The following is a 9,265-nucleotide window of genomic DNA, read 5'->3' on the forward strand; positions in this document are numbered from 1 at the left end:
CAGAAGTTGAATACATTGCTGCATTTGCTTACTGTGCACAGGTTCTCTGGATTCAGAACCAACTGCTGGACTATGGTTTGAATTTTCTGAATACCCCTATACTCATTGATAACGCTGCTACTATGTTCGTAGTAAGAAATCTAGTGCAACACTAAAAAACAAAGCACATTAAAATCAGACATCATTTCATTAGAGACTGTCATGAGAAGGGTTTGATAGAAATCAGAAGAGTTGAATCTAGTGACAACTTGGCTGACTTGTTCACCGAACCACTGCATAAAACAAGATTCACACCCCATTTAGCAAATTGTGTAAGCATAAAATGGAAATGTAACAGACACCTCTGGTATCAACCACATTGTTTATAAAGAACAATACAAACTAAATTATAGTATTTTACATCGTTCTATCTTCTTTTACAAACTAAGTGATGCAAATCTAAACCAGCCCATTAAGCTGCTTTACTTCTTACTAGAAAACATGCATCAATGCACCCAGCATTGATCGCAAGTCAAACACGTAGCACGTTGACTTTCTAGTCCAAGTCCGGTATACCTGAAAAACATGTTAAAACGGGTCAACTACAAATAGTTGTGAGTTTCACGAGTTTCAAGAATTAGTTGTGCGTATAATAACCATAGTTTATAAATACGCAAGTATGCGTGTATGTACGTTCACAAGTACATTTTCTTGTATGTTTATGATGCAATTATGCTAAGCTACAGTGAAGCCTTGACTATTTGTTCATGCTGCATGCCTCCATTTCCACGCTCAATCAACCACTGTGGCCCCCCTTCCACCCACAACATGCCTCGATTAGCTATGTCTAACACTACATAGCGTTTTTGTATAATTATGGTCATGTGCAAACAGTGTTATGGTCTCAGAAAACCGTGCTGACTTCGTTTGGGTTTGTCAAACCAATAGTACTATTCACAAGCCACCGTCTCAAAGTTAATCACTGTGTTCGTGGGGACTTTTGTGTGTTAGCACTTAGATAATTCCTATCATCAAACAATTCACAGTATATAGATATGTATCAACATGTTTTTCACCCCAAAAGTTCATAAAAACAGTTTAAAAGTGGGGTCATGAAACTCACGGTTTAGTAGAAGTTCGGTGATGTATCGGCTCGTGTTTCGTTTTCTCGCTTTTACTTAGTCCCTATAATCAATATTATTATAATATTAATATTTTAATATTATTATAATCTTTATACTAAACTGGGTTGTATCTCTGGTATGGGTATAGATGTTACACCCAGAAAGTGTCAATAGACTTAGATTGTGATGCTGTTCAATGTCTAATATTTAAAATCAAACTTGGCTCAGTTTCCCCGTTTTACCAGCTGGGCCAAGTTAATCGTTTACGTGTTTAGAAAACAGGTATGAGTATGTAAACTTGGGTGATAGAATGATTAAGTTATAAATAAAGATCACAATTTAGGGCTCTGGATTTGCTACTAGGCTCATTTTCGTTTATTCAGTTTGGTTTGGAGAAAAATGCGCACAATCCGTCCGAATTGCCCCGATTTCTACCAGCTGGGCCAAGTTAATCGTTTACGTGTTTATTCAGTTTGGTTTGGAGAAAAATGGGCTCATTTCCGTTTATTCAGTTTGGTTTGGAGAAAAAGTTCGGTTTTACTTAATTAACCCAAAAGTATGATTTCTGATTACTCTTGATGTTCTGATATCTCAACAGGTTCGTTAATCACGAACTCGTCGGTTTTTATCAGAATTGAATTCGTTTAATCTTCAATTTAGCATAATTAATTATCCGTTTATCATTAAATTATGAAAATTTATAAAATTATTAACTAAAATATGTAGATTTTGATAAAAATAGTTTTGGAATTATTTACTAATTTATTAATTTACAAAACTTAATTTTATATCCTATATTTAACCCGAAAATCATCAGTTTATACCAAATGATTTCTGAGAAATCCGAAAAAATTTCCGAGTGATACAATTACTTTCCAAAACACCCTGCAAAATTCACAGGACTTAACACTTTTATCAAATTACCTTTTAGAGCCAAAAACAACTTTAAAAACTCGAATAAACGCGTATCCAGAAAACATATCTAGGGTTTTCCAAATGAACCCAAATTTCACATTTGATCATATTATACCAAATATGAGTTTCACAAAATTTCATAATTTTTCAAGTATTTTAAGTATTTTTCCAAAATAAACGTCCCTAATCGGTAATAAATTTGCCAAATATTCTCGGATGGTTGAAAAGTTACCAAATTTGGATAGGGACACATTCATATGGTCCCTGATGTCCCTGCAAAATTTTACAAGCTAAAAATATGGACATCATAATCTAACCCTAAACAACCCGTAAATAAGCAATTCCGTATTACCTTAGCGGTTTTCGTTCGTTTTTCGCTCTCTTATTCAAATTTTCGGGTTCTTGTGCTTCTAAGTAAGGTAGGTACATGTCCTATATCACAAACCAAGCATGTATAATAAATAAAACAGCCTTGAAACATAGGGTTTTGGTTAGGGATTTAAACTGTAAAAACACGTTTTAAACCCCTTAATCCGTGTTTTATGGCCAAAAAAGAGTATGCTTCTGATTCCTAACCATGTGTATGATCAAAACATGTTTGTGGACCTTTTTAAAGAATTTTACCTGGTTAGTTATGATTTTTACTAATCAAACTATTATCTTTATACAAAAACCATGTTTAAACAAGTTTAAATTACTCAAACTATGAAGTTCTACCTTAGGGTTTGGCTGGTATGTGAAGAAATCAGCTGGAACCAGATTTGTTTATTAGATATTTGTGCATTTGGCTGACTTTGAAAGACATATGAACCAGAATATCAAGGGGTGGGACCCTTAAACTTGCGGCCGCCACTTATGGGGCCCCTTTGGGCCCCACATTTGGCCTATTATGCCTCGTTTTCCATGCCATAAGCGAAATTGAAAAGACGTTGGAGGGTGACGTAGACTATACGTACGGATCGAAAACGATACCACTCAAACCTTGAGTTGCGGAAAACAACAAGGATGGAAGAATACAAGAAACATTAAGTCCACTTCATTAATATAACAAGATGAATACAAAGATATGACTTGATCAGACACTTTCTCTCTCTAGTATATAACACTAATGACCAAAAATCTATCGTTCACGCATAAGTCAACCTATTTATAGGTTTGACATGAAAGTATACATGTGCGAATATGATATCCGGCGTATATGTTATGCGCCGCATAACATATGCGTTCTATGTGACTTATGCGCTACAGACGTACATTCAAACATACATTTGACAATTAAGCTAAACCTAATGATCCTAGCTATAGAGGTTCATGTCCTAACAGACTCCCCCCTCAAATATAGCTAGATCTTATCTTCTTAAACTATTCATTAAACAAAATTTTGACTGTAGATAGTATCAAACTATAAATCCACAGTCGCTGGTGTAGTCTTGACAGCATCCGAGCCACCAGAAGATTCAGCCTGCTAATTTTGATTAGACTATATATATATGATCCGTGATATTTTTCTTCATTATATGCATCCGAAGATAGTAAACACGATATGATAGTGAAATATGACAACTTGTTCGTCTTTTGTAAATTCTCGAATTCTCATTTCCTTCACCATCCTTTCATCCTCACCTGGATCATCTTCTTTATCATTCAACATCTTTTACCTGCAATCAACTAATATTAGTATAATACACTCAAATCCTGTATATGTATTGTTGTACAAACTTGTTCCGGATAAGTCAAATCAGATCCGGATATGACTCACTAAGATCAAACTGTTATAATCTCAGTTTTTGCCACCAACTTCAGTATTCTTCAAAGACTCTTGAGAACAATTTTTGAAGATGACAATCGGAAAATTAATTATCGAAACTGAAAATGGTATTCAACTTCAAGATCATTCTTTCTTACAACACAATCATATGATTTTCAATCATAGAATATTACTTGTTGTAGCAACCCGAACCAACAATTAAACTTGATAATCAATGTTCAATTTTGAATTGCGAATGACGGTAGTTTTCTTATTACATGGAATTTGCCAATTAATAGCAACATTATTATCTTTACCTAATGTTTACCCACTTATCACTATTTTAGTTAGAACACTAAATGTTATCTATCTGCCAAAACAGATAGATCAGATAATATTGTATTTTATTCATATGCGGCGTATAAATGAAGAAATTTATGCGACGCATAACTTATGCGTCGTATAAGTTTTTAGACTTATGCGCTGCATAAGCATGTCCATGTAATTTCAAACTGATTTTGCAATTCACACCAATATAATGTTACAACTACAACTTAATGTACTTGCACATCAAAAGAATAACTTAAATAAGCTCAATTTGAAAATATATTGTATATCAAGGCCAAATCAATGACCTTCAATATAACAGATAAACATTTTGAAATCTTTTTGATATGATTTGAAAAACATAACTCGATTCAATGTTCTTGAAAAACCATTTAAGCCCCAAAGATAGTTTACCCGAACATCGAGAGTTGATAACTAAAACAGAAATAAAATCGTTTAGGCTTTTGAAATAAAAAATAATAACAAGTAAATCAAACAAATGAACTTCAAGCTATGTACAAACATAAAATCACATATTTTTGTTAGTTTGAGCAGGGTTCTTGGACTTGTGGAGGCTAAGGAAGAAGAAGGAGATCAGGAACAAGCCTCAGGAACGTTTCCTGACAATTATCTCAGCCAAGATCAGCCCCGAATCAATCCCATATCCTTTCTTTTATAACATTGTTCATCAATTTAAGTTTTCTTGATCAATTGTTGAGTAGTTTTACAATTACTTCAAAGATTGAAGTGTTTATGATTACTGTTGATTGTTGAATGATTGTTATGATGACTGGGATGAGTTATTTGATGTGTTTATTGATTAATAGTGGCTGTCCAAAATTTATGTTAGGCTAATCTTGTCGGTTCTACCTAGGAATGATGATAATTGTTAGTGTTTGATGAGTTTTATGGATTGTTTGATTGATAGACTTGAATTGTTATTGTAAAGTTTGATTTAAACATGAAATAGGTTGTGTTTGATGGCTGGAAATTTTTATAATTTATTGCTTAAACACCTTGTGTTGGTTAATTATCTTTGTATTGATTGATCGGTGCTAGTTTGATTCTAGACTTTGTGTTTAGGGTTTGTTTGTGGTAGGTACAACCGTAGTGTTTTGTTGCATGAATTAATGGTTAAAGTACAGCGGTTAGACACCTTATTAGAGACCGAGAGGTGATAAGAAGTTAGGGTTGTCTCATTACCTTTGCATGCTAGAATTAGAATTGCGTGAGAGTGAGTTCGTTTCTTGTCTGGTTTAGGTGTTTTGAGCGCCTAGTTGATCTATTTTGGTTTAAATTAAATTGTTCCTCTATCCTTGGTTGGGTAGTATTCATTTCCATTAGGGCCGAGTGTTGGTGAGACCGAGAGGTGAGTCAACATTAGAACACGTTAACATTTGTTTACCGGTTTGGTTGCTTTAGCCGATTAAGAGTGGTAAAGGTTTGTTGAGTGAGACCGAGAGGTGATCTAGTGAGTCTGACCGATCCTTAGTCATGTCATTTTTTGGAACATGTGTCTTAATTTCATTCAATCCACTTACTTGTTAGACCTACAGTTTGATTCATGCCTAGGTAGATGTTTTTCTCCATCCAAAGTCAACACAGTTAATTGTTTGTTAAGTTTTCTATTTTTGGTAACTTTTGTCAGTTAGTCCGGTTAGTCTAGTTAAATTATTTTAAAAAGAAAAACTAAAATCAAAATCATTTTAATATTATTCTTGGGTAGGTCTTGTCTAGGGTCAGTGATTAGTAGCGTTTATACGTGTCCTTGTGTTCGACACTCGGATTTCCTAGGTCTATACTACTTACGATCGGTACAGTTTCCGGTTGTGTGTGGTGTTAGGATTTTCGTTTTAAATTTAAAGCTTAGTTGTGAGGGTCATTCATTTATATAGACACATCGTCCGACACACACCAAGTTTTTGGCGCCGTTGGTGGGGAAACGGTTTTAGGCGTTTTGAGAGCGATTCGAGTTAGGATTTACCTTGTTTGCTACTTGTAATTATTTTTGTTTTGCTTTGCTTATTTGTTAGAATAGTTTGGCTACTTTTATTTCTTTTTATAGTTGTATGCGACATACTCGATCTCGTGGACCACCTGACACTGAAGTATTTTCTGAGCCAGAGAGAGAGTTTCATCAAAGACGTTACACCGTTTCACCATCGTCCACTTCTTCATCTGTTGATAGTCGATCCTCTTCTCCTACGTTTTCTGATCCACCACCGAGGAGGACAGTTGCAGACTGGGCCCGTCCGGCCAATGCTGGTGCGAGATCCAACATCGCACCACCCGCCATTGCAGTTAATACAAATTGGCAGATTCCGTCGAACATTCTGAATACCATTTCACATTCTGCTCAGTTTCACGGGTCACTTCACGAAAACCCGCATTCTCATCTTACTCGCATCATACGTATATGCGACACTTTCCATCTTGCCGGCGTATTCAAAGACGCCGTTAAACTCTGCGTCTTTCCATTTTCACTCATTGATTATGCAAGTCTGTGGCTCGAGTCTCTCCCACAAGGCTCTATAGCTACTTGGGCTGCCATGCAGACACAATTTCTTGAGAAATACCATCCTCCGGCTAAGGCCTCTCGTTATCGTAACCAGATTCATTCTTTTCAGATGGAGGACACCGAGAGTTTCTACGAGGCATGGGAGCGATTTAAAAATATGTTAGCTTTATGCCCAAACCACGGCTTGCAAGATTGGGTGGTTGTCGAGAAGTTTTACAAAGGAGTGACGTACGCGACACAGAGTATGCTTGACACGGTGGCGAGAGGAAATTTGCTGATGACGAAGGATCTGGATGAGTGCATAGCTTTGTTTAATGGGTTAGATATGAGTGGATACCAGAGACCACCCGCCAAGGGTGGTAAGACCATCGATTTCATATCACACAGCATTCGGTGGACACAACCACCGCACTCACAGCACAGGTAGAGGCGTTGGCGAACATTGTGAAGGACTTGCAGACGAAGAGCAGGTTGTGCGAGATATGTAGAGGAGGGCATGATACCGTTCAGTGCCCAGTCAGTTCTCAGGAGGAGGCTGTAGACTTTGTTGGCAATCCAAACCGAAATCAAAATTCTTTCAATTCTTATAATTCGGGATGGAGAGGCAATCAAAATTCAAACTGGAGAAGCGGGAATCAGTCCGGCTTCTAGTTGCGTCAGAGTCTATTCCAGGATGCAGGTGAAGGAGCGAGTAGTGGGGAGAAGAAGCCCACTTTAGAGGAGATGATGGCACAATAGACGCATATGTTGTCCTAGCTTATGACACGAGAGGATTCCTGTCATAAAGAGACCCAGGAGAAGTTTTGTGAGCACGAGTCATTCACGAGGAATCAGGGAGCGTCGATTCAGAGTCTTGAGAGGCAAATGGGAGAGATAGCTAGTCGTTTGAATGAGAGGCCGCAGGGTACGCTACCGAGTAATACTGAGCAAAACCCAAAAGGATTTGCGAAAGCTGTGACGACGAGGAGCGGTGCAGGTGCACGAGATGAGCCTATGATTCAGGAGAGGTCTAAAGGAGGAGTAGTTGAGGAGCCTGCAGTTGTTGATAGAGAGGAACACGGGGATGAGGAGATTCAGATGGAGTCTCTGCCGGCCCAGGTGCATCAGAGGCGCAGCCCAGGAAGTACAGCACAGGCTGAGAAACAACAGTTACCGAGCGAGCCACCGAGAGTTTACAAACCTAGAGTGCCATACCCAGGGAGACTCCGCAGGGATGGAGATGAGGAGCAGAACTCCAAATTTCTGATCTTTTGAAGCAGCTTCACCTTAATATTCCATTCCTTGAGACACTTACTCAGATGCCGAAACATGCGAAGTTCCTTAAGAATATTCTCTCGAATACGGAGAAGTTAGCTGAGGTCGTTTCCATCCCTTTAAGTGCTAGTTGTTCTGCTGTCTTGCAGAGGAAGTTACCGGAGAAGATGTCCGATCCAGGGAGTTTCACGATTCCCTGCATCTTGAGTGATGATACGGTGATTCATACGCTGGCTGATCTTGGTGCCAGTATTAATCTTATGCCGTATTCTGTGTACAGCAAGTTGGGTTTAGGCGAACCGAGGCCTACTAGGACGAGTATCCAGCTTGAAATAACCTCGAGGGGTGGTCGAGAACATGCTTGTTTGTGTAGACAAGTTCATCTTCCCGGTGGACTTTGTCATTATGGACATGAACCATGATGATAGTGTACCGCTTATTTTAGGCTGACCATTCATTGCCACTGCACAGGCGTTTATCAACATCTGCGAGGGTAAGTTGATCTTGAGAGTTGGGGATGAGAACGTCACTCTTGACGTACGACAGTCACTTACACACCCCAAGTCTGCTGATGACTCCTTGTACTTCATTGATACCTTCATGGAACATGTTGGGGAGTTTTTCAGTTAGATCTGTGGAGGATCTGCCTCCGACACTCAGATTCTTGATAGGGAGATTCCGGAGGTTGAGATGGTCGCCAAGACCAATCAGTCAACGCATGATGACACCGAGTCACATGCCCCTGAGTCTGAAGTGTCTGCTGGGATCGTACGAGACGATTCGATGGACCGACCTTCCATCGAGAGTCCCCCTCCTTCTTTAGAGCTTAAGGATTTTTCTGCCCATTTGGAGTACACGCTTTTAGAAGAGAAGAGAAAGTTACCGGTTATTATTGCATCTGCGTTGACGGAGGTCGAGAGAGAGAAGTTGTTGAGGGTGCTTAGAGAGCACAAGGAGGTTATTATTGCATTTGGAGTACGCGCTTTTAGAAGAGGAGAGAAAGTTACCGGTTATTATTGCATCTGCGTTGACAGAGGTCGAGAGAGAGAAGTTGTTGAGGGTGCTTAGAGAGCACAAGGAGGCTATTGCATGGAAGATTATCGACATTAAGAGTATCAACCCTTCATTCTGCATTCATAAAATCCTCATGGAGGATAATTTCAGAACTGTTGTTCAGCCGCAGCAGCGGGAGGTAGTGAAGAAGGAGATTATCAAACTCCTTGATGCGGGGATCATTTTCCCCATTTCTGATAGTTCATGGTTAGTCCAGTCCAAGTGGTTCCTAAAAAGGGTGGCATGACTGTCGTCACCAATGAAACGAGCTCATTCCCACTAGGACTGTGACCCATTGGAGAGTCTGCATTTATTACCGCAGACTGAATGACGCCAAAAGGAAAGACC

This window comes from Bidens hawaiensis, unplaced genomic scaffold (assembly GCF_021521415.1).
Source record: "Bidens hawaiensis isolate Kalapana, Puna unplaced genomic scaffold, B.hawaiensis_p1.1 tig00000657_1, whole genome shotgun sequence".
Lineage (NCBI taxonomy): Eukaryota > Viridiplantae > Streptophyta > Magnoliopsida > Asterales > Asteraceae > Bidens > Bidens hawaiensis.